Raw genomic sequence first — 19,423 nt, 5'->3', positions numbered from 1 at the left:
TGTAGAAAGCCTTGGGATTCTCCTTAATCTTACCCGCCAAGGTCTTCTCATGACCCCTTCTCGCTCTCCTAATTTCCTTCTTAAGCTCCTTCCTACATCGCGTATACTCCTCTAAATCCTAAACACCTCCTAGCTCTCTGAACCTTCTGTACGCCTCTCTTTTCTTATTTACCAGGTTCATCACAACCTTCGTGCACCACGGTTCCCGTACCCTACCAACACCCCCCTGTCTCATCGGAACGTTGTCATGCAGAGCTCCAGACAAACATTCCTTGAAAATCCTCCACTTTCCTTCGGTACTTTTCCCCAAGAATGCCTCCTTCCAATTTACCCGTCTAATTTCCTCCCTGATGACACTGTATTTCCCTTTACTCCAGAGAAACACTTTCCTAGCCTGCCTGACCCTATCTCTTTCCAATGCTATCGTGAAGGAGATAGAATTATGATCGCTATCCCCAAGATGTTCACCCACCGAGAGATCCTCCACCTGTCCAGGTTCATTAGCCAGCACCAGATCAAGAACAGCCTCTCCTCTAGTAGGCTTATCCACATACTGTGTCAGGAAACTCTCCTGGACACACCTAACAAACTCCTCTCCATCCAAACCCCTAGCCCTAGGGATATTCCAATCTATGTTTGGGAAATTAAAATCTCCCATCACGACAACTCTGTTATTCCTACATCTCTCCAGGATCTGTTTCCCCATCTGCTCCTCAACATCTCTGTTACTATTGGGCGGCCTATAGAAAACACCCAGCAAAGTTACCGACCCCTTCCTATTCCTAACCTCCACCCACAGAGATTCCGTAGTCAGTCCCTCCACGGCGTCCACCTTCTCTACAGCCGTGACACTATCCCTGATCAACAGTGCCACTCCCCCCCCTCTCTTGCCTCCCTCCCTGTCCTTCCTGAAACATCTAAAACCTGGCACCTGAAGCACCCAGTCCTGTCCCTGAGACATCCAAGTCTCCGTAATGGCCACCACATCACAATTCGAAGCAGCAATCCACGCTCCAAGCTCATCCACTTTATTCACTACACTCCTGGCATTAAAATAGACACATCTCAGACCTTCAGCCTGAGCACTTCCCTTCTCCCTCACTCGTCTAACCTCCCTCTTACCCTGTCTACATTCCTTATCTATTTGCGAGCTAACCTCCTCGCTCTCAGTCCCCTCATTTCGATTCCCTCCCCCCAACCTTTCTAGTTTAAAGTCTCTCCAGTAGCCTTAGCACGGGGCACCATTTCAGAATTTGTAGGTAATGTGAAACGTGGAAACATTGTGACCTGTGAGGAGGATGGTGTAAAAGTTCAAAAAGGACAGGGACAAGTTACAGATGAAGTTCAAAGCTGAGAATTGTGAAGTGATTCATTCTGGTAGGAAGATTACAGAGAGACAATGAAAAGTAAAAGGAAACCAGTTCCAAAATATCTAATCCATTTCATTAGTGAGGTTTCTCAGACCAACAACTCCAAATGAGGTGCAACAGTACAACTCTAAAATAACAACAAATTACTGCGGATGCTGTCATCTGAAACCAAAAGAGAAAATGCTGGAAAATCTCTGCAGGTCTGGCAGTATCTGTAGGGAGTGAAATGAACTAATATCTCGAGTCCAGATGACCCTCTGACAAAGTGTCATCTGGACTGGTTTACTGCTGGCTGCTAACTTCCTTAAAGTCAATAATAATCCATTCAAAATATCAGCATATGTGTTTTACAATCATAAGGAACAATGTGCAGGGTTACAGGGAGAAGCTGGAAGTCTTTATTGTACTGAACATCGAAAGGCAGCCTGTTGAGGGGATATCCCCTCAATACAGATTTCATTTCTGTGTCTTCCTGACCGCCTTTTCGTCATATATTTGTTATTTTTTTTAACTCTGCCGTTGGACTTAGGCCACCAAATCTCTTTTCATATAATTATTCCTGCACTTCTCCTTGTTTAGAAACGACGAGAGAACAGTTCATAATCGATGAATGATGAATGAGAAATGATGTGAGCAGTTGTGACAGAAAATAAGGATTTCCAGCTTCTCCCTGTAACCCTGCACATTTTTCCTTTTTACTTAACAGTCTAATCCCTTTAGAACATTTCAATTGAATCTGTATCCATCACAATCTCCGGCAGTGCATTCCACACATTAAGCACTCATCGTGTTCCTATTCCTTCCTTTGGCCATGATGCTCAATCTGTTCTCTCTTATTCTTCATCATTCCATGAGTGGGAGAAGTTTGTCCCTATCCCCTCTGTCCAGACGTCTCATGACATTAATATCTGTAAGTGGAACCCCTGATGGGGTGGTAAGATTTTTAAGCCAGTCGACATTAAGCCACTGATAAAAGTAACAGCATTCAGTTAAGTGACTTTTAAATGGGTTTATGAGCTAACAAGAATGAATATGACTGCAGTAATTGATTCAAATGAGTAATTATCCAGTGCCCATGCAGGGCACCATTTTCAGTTCTAATCAGCAGGTCTGGCAGTATCTATGGAGAGCGAAACAGAGTGAATGCATCGAGTCTGTATGACTCTTCTTCAGAGTTCAGGAGAGGTTGAAATGTGACGGATTTAAAAATGTTGAAGAAAATTCGGAGCACAATCGATATTATTCATTCAAGCAATTAGAAAAGCAAAGGGCACATTTGTTTTTATTGCAAGTGGATTGGAGTAGATGAAGAAAGGTGTCTTGCTGCAATTGTACAGGATTTTATTGAGACCACCGCTCCAATACTGTGTACAGCTATTGTCTCCACATTTGAAAAATGATACACTTGCATTGGGGGCGGCACAGAGAAGGTTCACAAGATTGCCCCGGGAAATAAGGAGGTTGTTCTGTGATGAGAGGCTGAGGGAATTAGTCTGAGAGACCATGAGGCTCAGAACAATGTGTAGATGCTGAGTGAATGCTTCCATTGCTCTCCTCTGAGCAGACGAGTAGCAGATAAAGTTTAAGTAAAGTAAAGGTAAGTTGAAGAGAAGTTTATTTATTTGTCACATGTAAGGCCTGTATTGATACTGCAATGAAGTTACAGTGAAATTTCCCTAGTCACCACATTCTGACTCACTCTCGCTGTGTGATTCTCTCTCTCTGACTCTCTCTCTCTCTCGCTCTCTCTGACTCACAGGTTTTCACTTTCTCTCTCTCTCTCTCGTTGACGACTGCACACTTTCTGGTTGCGTTTGACAGAGGCTGTGCAGGAGGCTCACCAGTTGTAGTGACTCCCGGGCCGAGTTAATGGGGTCTTGCTGCTGGAGGAGCCCATCAGGATTGACAACAATCGGGGCATCTTCTACTCACTCACCAACTGGATACAGCTCGGTTGTGCCAAACCTCACGGCACCTTCGGCTTCTAGGCCAAGAGAGGGTCCAGCAGCCGGCCTCACCCTCTGATCTGTCCCTGTCCCCAACTAAGACACAACACATCCCTCAATAAACTCACCCAGCATTAACAACATGGTCCTGCTATTTACTGTCTGAGGGAGACAGGGGAACAGAGAGAGGGGGGGGGGGTGCAGAGAGAGAGGGGGGCATGCAGAGCGGGAGGGGGCCATGACGAAAGAGGAGGCATAGATAGAAATAGGGGCATAGAGAGAGGGGGGCGGGGGGGGGGGGTGACATGCAGAGAAAGGCCGACAGAGAGAGAGGGAAGCAAAGAGGGGGGCAGAGAGAGAGGGTGGGCAGCGAGAGAGAGGGGACAGAGAGAGAATCATAGAACCATAGATACCCTACAGTGCAGAAAGAGGCCATCTGGCCCATCGGATCTGCACCGACGACAATCCCACCCAGGCCCTACCCCCATATCTCGACACATTTACCCGCTAATACCTCTAACCTACGCATCTCAGGACACTAAGGGACACTAAGGGACAATTTTAGCACGGTCAATCAACCTAACCCGCACACCTTTCGACTGTGGGAGGAAACCGGAGCACCCGGAGGAAACACACGCTGTCACGAGGAGAATGTACAAACACCACACGGACAGTGACCTAAGCTGGGATTCGAACCTAGGTCCCAGGAACTATGAAGCAGCAGTGCTAACCACTGTGCTACCGTGCCGCCCTAACCGTGCTACCCACTGTGCTACCGGACCGTGCCGAGAGAGCGGGGTCAGAGAGACAGAAAGGGGCAGAGAGTTAGAGAGGAGAGGCAGGGAGAGAGACAGAGACTGTGATGTTCTTCAGCCAATTGACAAAGGAAGGGACAAGGTTTTGGAGGTGTTGGGAGGCTTGCTTGGACAAGTCTCCAGGTCTGGGGGATTGTGCCTCAAGATGCTTTGGGAGGCAAGGGAGGAGATTGCAAGGTCTCTGACCCAAAGTTTTAATTCTTGCCTGACCACGGGGGAGCTGCCAAAGAACTGGAGAACAGCTAATGCAAACACATACTCTCTCACACACACATGCTCTCACACACATACGGTGGCACAATGGTTAACACTGCTGCCTCACAGCACCAGAGGCCCTGGCTCAATTCCAACCTTGGGCCATTGTCTGTGTGGAGTTTGCACTTCCTCCCCGTATCGAAGTGGGTGCCCTCCAGGTGCTCCAGTTTCCTCACACATTCAATTTCTGTGCAGGTTAGGTGGATTGGCCATGCTAAATTGTCCAGAACTGTCCATAGGTGTGCAGGTTAGGGAGATAGAACATAGAACATAGAACAGTACAGCATAGAACAGGCCCTTCGGCCCACGATGTTGCGCCGAGCTTTATCTGAAACCAAGATCAAGCTATCCCACTCCCTATCATCCTGGTGTGCTCCATGTGCCTATCCAATAACCGCTTAAACGTTCCTAAAGTGTCTGACTCCACTATCACTGCAGGCAGTCCATTCCACACCCCAACCATTCTCTGCGTAAAGAACCTAACTCTGATATCCTTCCTATATCTCCCACCATGAACCCTATAGTTATGCCCCCTTGTAATAGCTCCATCCACCCGAGGAAATAGTCTTTGAACGTTCACTCTATCTATCCCCTTCGTCATTTTATAAACCTCTATTAAGTCTACCCTCAGCCTCCTCCGTTCCAGGGAAAACAGCCCTAGCTCCCTCAACCTTTCCTCATAAGACCTACCCTCCAAACCAGGCAGCATCCTGGTAAATCTCCTCTGCACTCTTTCCAGCGCTTCCACGTCGTTCTTATAGTGAGGTGACCAGAACTGCACACAATATTCCAAATGTGGTCTCACCAAGGTCCTGTACAGTTGCAGCATAACCCCACGGCTCTTAAACTCTAACCCCCTGTTAATAAAAGCTAACACACTATAGGCCTTCTTCACAGCTCTATCCACTTGAGTGTCAACCTTTAGAGATCTGTGGATATGGACACCAAAAAAATAGACACACACTAGCTGACTAATTCAATAAATAAACAATTCAATCAATCTCTCACCAGCACTCCTGCCTCCAATCACTCCCTCTCAGCTTGCTCCAGTGGAACAAAGTGGAGATTAGTGTGGTAAGTAGATGGGTTTATGGGGATAGGATCTGGTTGGGATTCTGCGTGTCGATTGAATTGGCTGAATGGCCTCCTTCTGCACTGTGGTGATTCTGCACAAACTCAGAAACACACATACTCTCAGAGACAACGAGAGGGAGTGGAGACAGCGACATCAGCGGTGGGAAGAGAGAGTGACGGAGCGATAGGGTGAGACAGCGACACCAGCGGTGGGAGGAGAGAGTGAGAGAGCGAGAGGGAAAGCTTCAGCGACACCAGTGATGGGAGGACAGAGTGATAGACCGAGAGGGAGAGACTGCGGCTTCTGCCCTGGGAGTCCAGTGTGACAGAGCGAGAGAGGGAGAGACAGCGACACCAGCGGTGGGAGGTGAGAGTGACAGCTTTTAAAAAAGATTTCAACCAATCAAACTTCCAATTCCTTCTCTCTGACTCTCCGATTGGTTCAAAGTGGGATTGAGATGAGCGTCACCAATTCGAGTGTGACTTTTGCTGCAACCTCACAAACCGCTCTCAATGATTATTAATAGAGATTAAGCTGACGGAATCTGTATTTGAGTTACAAAATATCTTTTGTTTCAACAGACAAATATTTGTAGGAATCAGAATAAATGTGACGCTTCCTCCAGAAGTTACAGGGAAGAGTGTCGGCTGCTCCTTCTCACACACAGTCCGTGCATTGTCACTGACAGAACTCAGAGATACAGACGGCTCATCAGTTCCACACTCTCAGACAGCAGAAATAGTTACAGAGACGACAATTTTCAATTCCTCAATCAAACAGAGCAGGAGAGACAGATGTTGTGACCATGTCACCCTCAAATCAGTACCATGGACAGGGGGATTCTTAAATCCGAGTCCATATTCTCACCCACTATCAGATAATCATCGTGTCAATCCCACAATAGAGCAGACTTAGAGACTGACAGATGAGAGAATAATTCTCAAAAACAAGTTCAGTGTCAGGAGCTGAAAGATACAGACTGTTTGCTGCACTCACTCACAGGAGCTGAGTCTGAGTCATAGGGAATAAATCTGACATATCAATAGTGTCACTGAGAGATTTAGAAAGAGCCCAGGAAACACAGCGAGAAAAGCATACTCATGGAAGATAAGATAGTGAAACATGACTGAAAAGTATCAAATTAAACCCATAATTTCAAACAGCATCATAGACTTACAGAGAATTAATTCCACTGGCAGGTACATGATGAACTTTGAGTACCACAAACAGCAGCAGGGCACTTAAAATTGCATCTGACCGATAAATCTATATAATTGATACCCTCGGAATTACCCCCAGTCAAATTCAGATACAGAATTGTACCAGAGGCAGAAACTTTTGAAATGTTTCCCACAGTGACTGTGCCCTGGGCAGCCCATACTTAAGTGGATGCAGTGAACCATGAGGACGAAACGCACCATTTGCACCACCAGGCAGCGCATTCCTCCACAATGTAACTCTGCAATGAGGCTGCACTTACCAAACAATCTCGATTGTGCTCAGAATTACACCGGCAATGTGACTAGGAGAACAGCGCATAAGAAATAAACATCTCCCATTTCAGACGGAGATAAGAAGAAACCTCTTTGTTCAGTATTTTTGTTGTGTTCATTCATGGAATTTGGGCATCACTGGCTAGGGCAGAATTTATTGCCCATCCACAATTGCCCTGGGAAAGGTGGTGCTGCGTTGTTTGCCTCAGCTGCTGCAGTCAGTAGGCACATGCACAATGCTGTCGGGAGGGAGTGGGAAGGTGGGAGGGGCAGGGTTAGTGAATCATAGAATCCCTCCAGTGCAGAAGGAGGGCATTCCGCCCATCGAGTCTGCACCGTATACAGTCCCATCCAGGCTCTATCCCCATAACCCCACATATTGACCCTGCCAATCTCACTGACATTAGGGTCAATTTAACAATCTATCCGGATCTCGGATACATTCATGAAAGACAAATAGTTGAATCTCTACAGTGGCCCATCGAGACTGCACCGAGTTCCCTGTAAACCTTTCAACTCTGCCTTTCCCGACATTAAACAAACACATCGGAGGGAACACACACATCACTCAGTGAAAATGGTCAGCTAAACACTGAGCGATTTATAGTGAGCTGGTTCCACTTACTGTATTCAAACACACATCTGGTATAGAAGTAGCCGTGTTCAGGATGTGATTCAAACATACTGTTTCTGCTCTGAAATCAGATGCGTTCCGACTGTGAGACGAGGTGATTTTTTTGTTAGAATTTATATTATAAGGGATATACCTGTCACTGACACAGGAAGCATTTCCTGTCCAAAATTAATTATGTTTGAGAATTTGGCGGTGAATTCATTCTTGAATCACTGCAGTTTATGTCCACACACATTTTTGTTAGGGAGGGAGTTCCAGGATTCTAAACCAGCCACAGAAACGGCGATATATTTTCAGGTCAGGATCGTGTGTGGCTCGGAGTGGAGCTGCATGTGGTCGTTGTTTCTCTGCGTCTGTTGCCCTTGTGCTTCTCGGTGAGAGATTTCATGGGTTTGAATGGCACCTGGTGCACCAAAAAGAATCGATGTCAGGAGTGGGTTTTGAACCCACATCTCCAGAGGAAACTGCTACCTGAATCCAGCGGCTAGATCTTCATGACGTTTGAATTTCGACGTCCTTTTGCATTTTTCAATCCCACCCAGATGCCTGTATCTGAGTCGAATCCTTCCCCAAACCGCCGGTGGGTGAAGATCTTCTCATTGCTGTATTGTTCTGTTTGCTCAAATCAACAAATGCCCATTTCCCGCCCTACCTGTTCCTGACACTGAGATGTTGGGAGTGTAAGATTCTGAGCAACGTGAAGTGTCCAATTGGAGAGTTACATTGACGCGACAGGAATATCTCTCCACAGCTGCTTTCGGAGCTGCTGACTATTTCCAGCATTTCCTCTTTCTGATTTTGTGCTTTCATGACAGGATCTAATTTACTGACAGCACAAACTTGTCTCTCGGGCACAGCACCAGACACAGCTTTTCTTTGATCTTCTCGCAGACAAGTTCACTCTTCACTTTCCTACACACATGCTTTCACTCTCAGCACCCTGTGGCATTGCCTTCAATCCTCAGCCCACCCTCCATCCGCCCACCAGGGTCTCAGTCGTATAATTATTTCTTAGGCATTCACAAGGGCAAGGGGATCATTGTGTCAGTGTATGAATACAAGGGGTTATTTCACACTCACAGCCTAAAAATGAGTGAATCTCTGTCACCCAAACCGCCCCCGCCCCCACACACACACACAAGTACACACACACACGCACACACACCTACACATGCAACCTCTCACAGACCAACACTCACACATATCCTGCCACGGCAGATGGAGAAATTCGAAATCAATAAAAATATCTGGAATTAATGACCTTGAATCGATTTTCGTAAAAAAAAACCAGTTGTATCACTAATGTTCTTCAGGGAAGAAATTCTTACCAGATCTCAGTTACATGTAACTCCCGACCAACAGCAATGTGGCTGCCCTCGTATTTCAGAAGAAATTTCGAGGCCTTGGACTTGTGGTATTATCGCCGAAATCTGAAACTCAGCCCGTGTTCAGGAGACCCTGACTCGAATCCCACCACAGCAACTGGTGGAATTCGAATTCAATTAAAAATAAAATCTGGAATTAAGAATCCCCTGATGACCATGAAACCTTTGTCAATTGTCGTCTGAATCTATCTGGTCCGCCAGGGACCGAAATCTGCCGTTTTTCCCCGGTCTGGTCGACATCTGACTCCAGAGCCACAGCAATTTGGTTGACTCTCAATTGCTCGCGGGCAACTAGAGTTGGTCAATAAATACTGGTCAGCCGCATTTCACGTCCCATGAAATAATGAGAAGAAAATTGCTGGCCCAGTCAGCGACGCTGAAAAAAATACATCGGAGATTCAGAATGAGGAGATCCATCAACTCGTTTACAATCCCAGAGATTGCAAATGAAGAATGAATTCCAAACTAATTTACAGTTCCGGGAGCTGACTGCCAGAACAAATCCCTTCTACACGCACAGTTCCACTGATGGAATCAGAAATAGCCCAATTCTCAGACAGCAGCAGATAATGCAAAACACAGCCTGAACATGATACGGACAGAAAGGTAAAGTCACCATAATCCCATTTGACAATCGGCTGTTCCCCATGTCAACAGGCAGAGCTTACTGGTATTGATTTAACCTCAGGATTGCCACAGCTCAGGCTGAGAATATCTAATGTGCTATCTGCATTTTCTTCGCAGTAAATTTGTATTAATTTCTTGCTTTTGGTTGTAAAGTCGAGGATACTTTTTTTTATTCAAGGCTCTTATTACCGTCAATGATTTATAAACATGTCCACCTATGTCCCGCTGTTCCTGCACACACCTTTGGAATGATACCCTGCATTTTATGTTCTCTCTTTGTGTTCTTCCCTCCAAAATGAATCAATTCCTTCTTCATCTCCCACATGACCTCCCATTCCACCAACCTGTCCGTGCCCTGTCAGAGTTCGACTGGAATTTCTGCTGCACTTTTCACAACCACAGGACGTTCCAAACTATTTTAATGCGGATAAAGTATTTTTGAAATGCAGTCACTGTCCAATTGCTGAACTTTTGAACTATCTGTTCGACGACGTCAGAAATTCCCATCTGCGAATGGGGAATGGATGCTGCAGCTATGTCTCTGTGGCGCTAAGATTGACATGTTGGACTGCTAGTCATTGTCTTGCGAGATGCTCAAAGGATGTGGGTCTGAACTTCATCGGAGTCAAGTTTTCGGGTAAAATTTGAGGAAATAAGGAACTGCTGTGTCAGTGATCTCGGAGAAGTGAAACTGCCGCCTCGAACTTCATCGAATCCCCACAGTGTGGAAGGAGAACATTCGGCCCATCGAGGCTGCGCCGACAACAATCCGACCCAGTCCGTATCCCTGTAACCTCACATATTTACCGTGCTAATCCCCCTGACACCAAGTGCCAATTCAGCCTGGCCAATCCAGCTAATACAGCACTAATTCTCATAGGTGACGATTCTGGAAAGACAAACTGCCACTATTGCCACAAATGAAGCTGGTGTCTGCTTTGGAGCTTCTGAAACCACATATATTCATGGTGACAAAATCCTGCCCTACGCTGGTACCCTGATTTCAATCGATTGTCAGATTGAGTTTCTCATAGGATTAGAATTATGGGGATATGGAATTGTGCTGGACGACTCATCTCTCAAGCCTCTGTGTCCATACTTCATCTTGGTCCCGTGAACTTCAAAACACTAAACGAACCAACAGTTCACCCTCAATAAGGAGGCAAAGCAAATACAAGACCGATGAGGTTGGGATTGTGCAGAAGACAATGGGTTCGCAGTCCATCGTTTTCACCACTCGGCCACCTCGTCACATGGACCAACCGCCATTTTTTGTGATTTTAACACCCGTAAAAAAGAAAAAAATTCTCCAATAGGATAATGCTGTGTTTCTGCAATCTCGTTTATCTCTGTTTATCGCCGTTACTCTTCCAGTCGATGTAAATCCACAGAAAGTAAAGAGAAAGACAGTTCCCCTCTCTGGTCCCTGTTTGATTTTGAATTCACTGAACATAACCCAGATGTAAAAGACAGTAAGCATCGTGAGGTTTTGGCGGAACGGTAGAGCGTCTGACTCCAAGATCAAAAGGTTGCGTGTTCAAATCATATGAGACTCACGGAGCTTTTCTGCGTCGGGCTTTGGATTTTGTATCTGGTGCAAGTTGGTTGTTTCCGATTGTTCCTGAAATGACAAGTTTCGAAACTAAGACGGAAAAGATATATCAGGGATGGTTCCGGTTCGCATGCCCAGTGTTTTTTTTTAGCACAGTTTTATACCTGAACGATGTGTCAGGGATGTGATTCGCCCATTGCTTGTAAATTTCAAGTAAGATTCACAATCCCAGATGTTTCTCGGGGCATCAAAGGGGGGAGCTGACTGGTGGTGATTTCACTGGAGGATTCGCACCTCAGGCGAGGAGCAAGGCTGAGAAGGTGGGGCCTTCATGAACGTCCTTAGAAAATACAGGAATTGATCACGAGAGTTTGGTTTCACAAGCTGTCCAGTCAACTGAGCTAAACTTGCACAAATGCGTTCACGGTAATGGAGATCAAGATGATGAAGCAAATGAACTGTCTGTAAAATACAGATATCCCATTGGGCAGCAGCCGAACGTTTCCATTTGATGTGAGAGAGAATATGATAGCAAGAGGATGGATTCGATCCATCGACCGCTTCGCGAAGGACCTAGCACGCTTCCGCTGCGCCACTCAGCGCCGGGGGGTCAGCTGCTCTTCCCTTTCATTGTTGTGGGGAAGCCAGGAAACGATTCACTGTCTCTTTTTATTTCAAGCAAGACCGACGTGTTGGGAAACTCACCCTGGCTGGACAATAAACATCACGCCGACTCTAACAGACAGAGAAAGACACACAGAAAAGCAGTAAGAGACTATCAGGACAAACACACACAATGACAGACAGAAAAGGTGCCGAGCAAACCATCAAGGTACTGAGATGGAAAAAACTGATTATTTGTGAAAATATGTTTTCTATTACGCAAATACAGGCCCTGTTTTGAAATGTATTTTCTGCTGTGTAACTGTGCTCTCTGCGGTGTAATGTTCTCTCTGTTGTGGAACTGGGACTCTGCCGTTAAGAGGTCTTCACTGTGATTGTGTCAAATTCTTCCCTGTTGTGTTAATGTGTTCCCCGTTATGTAAATATAATCCGTCTTGAGTGGAAGTTTTCTCAGCTCTGTAACGATGTTTTCTGTTGTGTCTAATGTTCTCTGTTGTTCTGTGAAGATGATTTCTATGGGAAAACATTCGACGGGAATTTCAATGGCGCCGTTTTTGAAACGAGCTTAAAATTGCAGACTTATTTCGGCCGAATGGGATACTCCTGTTTCTATTTTATATCCATGTTTCTATGTATTAAATCAGTGAATTACAATTCATCAGCTGCCGTGGTGGGATTTACTTCGTGTCCCCGTAGATTTGTGCGGTCCTCTGGATTACCAGCCAAGTGACATAACCTTTCATCCCTGAAAACAGAAACAGTTCATTCAGCTAATTGTTACACCTCTTCCGAAGGAGATTATAATTCCCTCCACAGAACTTCAATCAACCAATTGAATAAAAAAAATGCTCTACATAGGAACACCAATAATGTATCCCGATCAAACAGATATTGCGGAATTGTTGGCGGTGGGTGGGGGGCGGGGGGTGGTGGGTGGGGAGGAGGAGAAATACCGACATCTCTGAGAACTAAATTTACAAAATAACAAGGAAATACATTCTGCGAACGAGCCCAGCAATGCTTGGAGGAAAAGGTGTGTTTCAGCTGACGGGAAAGAACTCTGTTCCATGGGAGTTCCACCAGAATCCTGACACAAGCGACCGCGACTGGACTCGAACCTGCAAACCATGACGAGAAAAATCGAAGTGAGACGCCTGATCCATCAGGGCACGTGGTCAACGCATCGACTGCTAACCTGATGTTAGCACAATGTCAATCAATATAGTGATTTTATATGTTTTTTAGTTCTATTCTTAGATCGCCCAGTTATTCCTAGATCCTCGAAAATACAAGGATAAGCTCCAGCTCCCGGGGATAATGTTTTTCGATGTGGAAAAAGCCGTTTGATCTGTGAGTTGTTAAGATACAGGGAGCGTAAGGGATGGAGTATTAATGTATGATTCTAAGAGCAGGAAGATTCAGTTGGAGCTGGACAATACTTTGGTGAGGTCACAGCTGGAGGACTGTGTGCATTTCTGGTCACATCGCTATAATAAGGACGTGATTGCACTGGAGAGCGTGCAGAGTCTATTCACCAGGATGTTTCCTGTTTGGAGAATATGAGCTCCAAAGAGACATTGGATAGGCTCGGGTTGTTTTCTTTAGAGCAGATACGGCTGCGGGAAGACCTGACTGACGTGTATAAGATTATGAGGCGTATCGACAGGGTGGATAGGAACCAATTATTCATCTTACTTGCAGACTCGACAACAAGGGAACAGAATATTAAGGTGACGGTCAGAAAATATGAAGCAGATTTGAGGGAACAATATTTTTTCATCCAGAGGACGGTGGGAGCCTGGATTGTACTGCCTGGGAAGATGGTAGAGGCCAGAAACATCAAAACTGTCATTTCCTTCTGGATCTTTGAATGCCGATCACCCCAGTCGCAGTGTCTAATTCAGTGCAGAAAACCTCTCTGAAACCTAATTGTGTTCATTACTTCTGGACTGGAATGCCGAACAACATCAAAAAGATTCACTTCCTGCTCAGTAAAACACCTCAGTAAGAATATAATCAATTCAAAACCAAACTCCCACCCCCGCCCCTCCTGCGCCCCCCTCCCCCCCACCCCCCCACACCCCCCCCCCCCCCCCGCCCCCGCCGATTGGTTTATTGAGATTGGTTTGCAGTCCGTTACGTGGGAAAACATTCTTTAAAACTTTTCCACATTTTCTCCACGTGTGCAGTTTTGAGAAAGACGCCGCAATGCGTTGCAGGTTCCAAAACCTAATCTCAAAATAGGGAAACCCCGTGTCTGAAACGTAACATTGGTTTTCAAATAAACAATCGGCAGTTGGGACCAAAACTGGCAACAGGTCAGTGCTCGTCCCGGATTTGAATCCGGGACCTCTCGCACACTCATTCTCTGTGGAGAAATGGCTTAAAGTTGATATTAATTTATTAGTCATCAGAAGGACTTAAATTATCACTGCAATGAAGTTACTGTGAAATTCCACCAGTCGCCACACTCCGGCCCCTTTCCGGGTCAATGCACCTAACCAACACGTCCTTCAGACTGTGGCAGGAAATGTAAGCAGACACGGGGAGAACGTGCGAAATCCACACAGAGAGTGACCTAAGCACGGGAATCAAACCCGGGTCCCTGGCGTTGTGAGGCAGCAGTGCCAACCACTGTGCTACCATACGGCTGCAGGTGGGAATTGAATGTCCCGGCGGATTCAACGTTTAGGAAGGACAGATATAAAGGAAAAAAGTGGTGGAGTGTCACTCCTGGTTAAAGAGGAAATTAACACAATAGTGAGAAAGGATATTAGCTCTGGCAACGTGGAGTGTGTATGCATAGAGTTGAGAAATACCAAGGGGCAAAAAGCATGCGTGAGTGTCATATATACACTCCCAAACTGCAGTGGTGATAATGGGAATGACATTTAACACGAAATTAGAGATGCATGTGATAAGGGGATATCGGTGATCATGGGTGATTCTAATCTGCAACTGGATTGCACAAGTCAAATGAGCCGCAGTGGAAAAGATGAAGAATTCCTGGAGCACATACTGGATGGTTTTCTTGAAACCTATGTCGAGGAACCAACGAGAGAGCAAGTCATCTCAGACTGAGTACTGTGTAATGAGAAGGGAATCATTGCCAATCTAGCTGGACAAGACCCTTGGGGATGAGTAACCCCGTGACTTCTTACTGTGCTTACCCCAGTCCAACGCCGGCATCTCCACATGATGTGTGACCATAACAGGATAGCATTTTTTATCAATATGGAGAGTGAAGTTGTTGGTTCGGAGAATATGGTGTTGAATCATAATAAAGGACACTATGAGGATATGAGGCTTGAGTTGGCCTTGATAGATTGGGGAGAGTTAGTTGAAAGGAAGACAATGACAAACATTCAAGGAACACATGGGGGGACTGCAGCAACTGATTGATCATGTCCGGCACAAAAGCAAAATGGCGAAGAGGGCCAATCCATGTCCTACAAAGGAAATTAGAGACAGTATCCAATCCAAAGAAGAAGCATACAGATTGGCCAAGAAAAAAAAGTAGGTCTGAGGATTGGGAGCAGTTTAGAATGCAGCAAAGAAGGACCAAGGGATTGATTAAAAAGGGGAAAATACAGTACGAAAGTAAGCTTGCAGGAAACATAAAGACTGACGCTTAGAGTTTCTATAGATGCGTGAGGAGAAAGAGGTTGGTGAAGACAAATGTAGATCCGCTGCAGACAGAAATGGGGAATGTATAATTGGGGGAAAAGAAATGGCCGAGCAACTGAATGCATACTTTGGTTCTGACTTCACAAAAGAAGACATGAATCAAATGCCAGGAATGTTGGAGAATGCCAGATTTAGTGAGAGGGATGAAATGAGGGAGATTAATATCAGTAGATAAATAGTGCTGGGAAAATTGGAGGGATTAAAAGCGGATAAATCCCCAGGGCCTCATAATCGACATCCCAGAGTACTTAAAGAAGTGGCTCTCGAAATAATGGATGCATTGGTGATCATCTTCCAGGATTCTATAGATTCTGGAACAGTCCCTCCTGATTGGAGGGAAGCGAATGTCATTCCAATATTCAAAAAGGGAGGTAGAGAGAAAACAGGGAATTATGGAACAGGAAGCTTAACATCGAAATGTCGGAAAAATTTTCGAAACCATTATCAAGGGCTTTATAGCAGAGCATTTAGAAAGCAGCGGCAGGATCAGACAGAGTCAGCATGAAGTTATGAATGGGAAATCATGCTTGACAAATCTGCTGACATTCTTTGAAGACGTAACTAATAGAGTTGACAAAGGGGAACCAGTTGATGTGGTATATTTGGACGTTCAGTAAGCGTTTGACAAAGTCCTGCACGAGAGATTATCGTGCAAGATTAAAGCACATGGGACTGGGGGAAGTATAGAACATAGAAAAAATACAGCACAAAGAGGCCCTTCGGCCCACAAGTTCCGCCGGTCATGTCCCTACCTACCTCGGCTTGTATGGAGGCTCACCGATAACCCTCAATGCTATTAAGTTCCATGTACTGATCCAGAAGTCTCTTAAAAGACCCTATCGAGTTTGCCTCCACCACTACTGACGGCAGCCGATTCCACTCACCCACCACCCTCTGAGTCAAAAACTTACCCCTGACAGTGCGGGACCCCTGGCAGTAATCCTGACGGGGCGGCACGGCAGGAAAGTGGTTAGCACTGCTGTCTCACAGCTCCAGGGACCTGGATTCGATTCCTGGCTCGGGACACTGTCTGTGTGGAGTTTGCACATTCTCCTCGTGTCTGCGTGGGTTTCCTCCGGTTGCTCCGGTTTCCTCCCACAGTCCAAAGATGTGCGGGTTAGGTTGATTGGCCATGCTAAAAGTGCCCCTTAGTATCCTGAGATGCGTTGGTGAGAGGGATCAGCGGGTAAAATATGTAGGGGTATGGGGGCAGGGCCGAGGTGGGATTGTGGTCCATAGAGAAATCATAGAAATCATAGAAACCCTACAGTGCAGAAGGAGGCCATTCGGCCCATCGACTCTGCACCGACCACAATCCCACCCAGGCCCTACCCCCACATATTTTACCCGCTAATCCCTCTAACCTACACATCCCAGGACTCTAAGGGGCAATTTTTTTTTTAACCTGGCCAATCAACCTAACCTGCACATCTTTGGACTGTGGGAGGAAACCGGAGCACCCGGAGGAAACCCACGCAGACACGAGAAGAATGTGCAAACTCCACACAGACAGTGACCCGAGCCGGGAATCGAACCCGGGAACCTGGAGATGTGAAGCAGCAGTGCAGACTCGATGGGCCGAATGGCCTCTTTCTGCACTGTAGGGTTCTTTGATCTATGATCTCTTCTGTACCTACTCCCCAGCACCTTAAACCTGTGTCCTCTCGTAGCAGCCATTTCGGCCCTGGGAAAAAAACCTCCGAGAATCCCCCTGATCGATACATCTCAACATCTTGTCCACCTCTATCAGGTTACCTCCCATCCTTCGTCTCTCCAAGGGGAAAAGACCGAGCTCCCTCAACCTGTCCTCAGAAGGCATGCCAACCAATCCAGGCAACATCCTTGTAAATCTTCTCTGCACCCTTTCAATAATTTCCACATCCCTCCTGTAATGAGGCGACCAGAACTGAGCACGGTACTCTAAGTGGGGTCTGACGAGTGTCTCATAAAGCTGGATCATTATCTCCCGACTGCTAAACTCAATCCCTCGATTGATGAAGGCCAGCACACCATACGCCTTCATAACCACCTCCTCTACCTGCGAGGCCGATTTAAGAGTCCTATGGACACGGACCCCAAGGTCCTTCTGATCCTCTACACTGCTAAGAATCTTACCCTTAATATCATACTCCTTCATCCCATTTGACCAGCCAAAATGGACCACTACATATTTATCCGGGTTGAAGTCCATCTGCCACTTCTCTGCCCAGTCTTGCATCCTATCTATGTCACGCTGCAGCTTCTGACATCCCTCCAAACCATCCACAACATCGCCAACCTTCGTGTCGTCGGCAAATTTACCAATCCATCCCTCCACTTCCTCATCCAGGTCATTTATGAAAATGACAAACATCAAGGGTCCCAGAACAGAGCCCTGGGGCACTCCATTCAGAAAAAGACCCATCTACAATCACTCTCTGCCTTCTGCAGGCAAGCCAGTTCTGGATCCACAAGGCAACAGCCCCTAGGATCGCATCCCCTCTCACTTTCTCGAGAAATCTTGCATGGGGGACCTTATCGAACGCTTTGCTGAAGTCCATGTAAACCACTTCTACTGCTTTTCCTTCGTCAATGTGTTTAGTCACATTTTCAAAGTATTCCACCAGGCTCGTAAGGCACGATTTACCTTTGACAAAGCCGTGCTGACTACGTTTGAACATACTAAACTTCTCTAAATGTTCATTAATCCTGTCCCTCAGGATCTTCTCCATCAACATACCAACCACTGAGGTTAGACTCACCGGTCGGTAATTTCCTGGGCTATCCCTATTCCCTTTCTTGAATGGAGGAACCACATCCGCAATGCTCCAATCCTCCGGAACCTCTCCCATCTCCATCGGCGACACAAAGGTCATCGCTCGAGGCTCTGCAATCTCTTCCCTCGCCTCCCACTGTGCCCTGGGATACATCCCATCCGGTCCCGGCGACTGATCTATCTTGATGCTACTCAAAATTTCCAACACATCCTCTTTCTTAATTTCCACATTCTCAATCTTTTCAGTCCACCGCAATCCTGTAGTACAACCACCCAGGTCTTTTACCACCGTGAATACCGAGGTAAAGTATTCATTAAGCGCCTCTGCTATTTCTTCTGGTTCTGTACATACTTTCTCACCTTCACATTTTATAGGTCCTATTTCTTCACATCTCATCCATTTCCTCTTCACATATTTATAGAACGCCTTAGGGTTCTCCTTAATCTTACCTGCCAAGGCCTTCTCGTGACCCCTGCTGGCTCTCCTAATTTCTTTCTTAAGTCCGTTCCTACAAGCCGTACACTCATCTAGATCCCTATCATCGCTGAGCTCTCTGAACCTTTTGGACGCTTTCCTTTTCTTTTTGACTAGGTTCAGCGCAGCTTTCATGCACCACGGTTCCCGTAACCGACCAAAGCCTCCCTGTCTCATCGGAACGTTGTCATGCAGAACTCCAGACAAACATTCCTTTTAAATCTGCCACCTTACTTCGGTACTTTTCCTCGAGAATACCTCCTTCCAATTTACGCCTCTAATTTCCTGCCTGATGGCTTCATATTTCCCCTTACTCCAGATAAACACTTTCCTTGCTTGCCTGATCTTATCTCTTTCTAATCTTAGCGTAAGGGAGATAGAGTTATGACCACTGTCCCCAAGATGCTCCCCCACTGAGAGATCGACACCTGCGCAGGCTCATTTGCCAGTACCAGATCGAGTACAGCCTCTCCTCTCGTAGGCTTATCCACATGCTGTGTCAGCAAACCCTCCTGAATACACCTAACAAACTCCTTCCCATCCAAACCCCTTACCTTCGGGATATTCCAATCGATGTTTGGGAAATTAAAGTCTCCCATCACGACAACCCTGTTATCACTACATCTCTCCAGGATCTGTTTCCCTATCTGCTCCTCAACATCCCTGTTACTATTGGGCGGCCTGTAGAAAACACCCAGCAAAGTTATCGACCCCTTCCCGCACCGGACTT

Source organism: Mustelus asterias, unplaced genomic scaffold (assembly GCF_964213995.1).
Source record: "Mustelus asterias unplaced genomic scaffold, sMusAst1.hap1.1 HAP1_SCAFFOLD_35, whole genome shotgun sequence".
Lineage (NCBI taxonomy): Eukaryota > Metazoa > Chordata > Chondrichthyes > Carcharhiniformes > Triakidae > Mustelus > Mustelus asterias.
The sequence above is the reverse complement of the archived record's forward strand: the minus strand, read 5'-3'. Positions refer to the sequence as shown.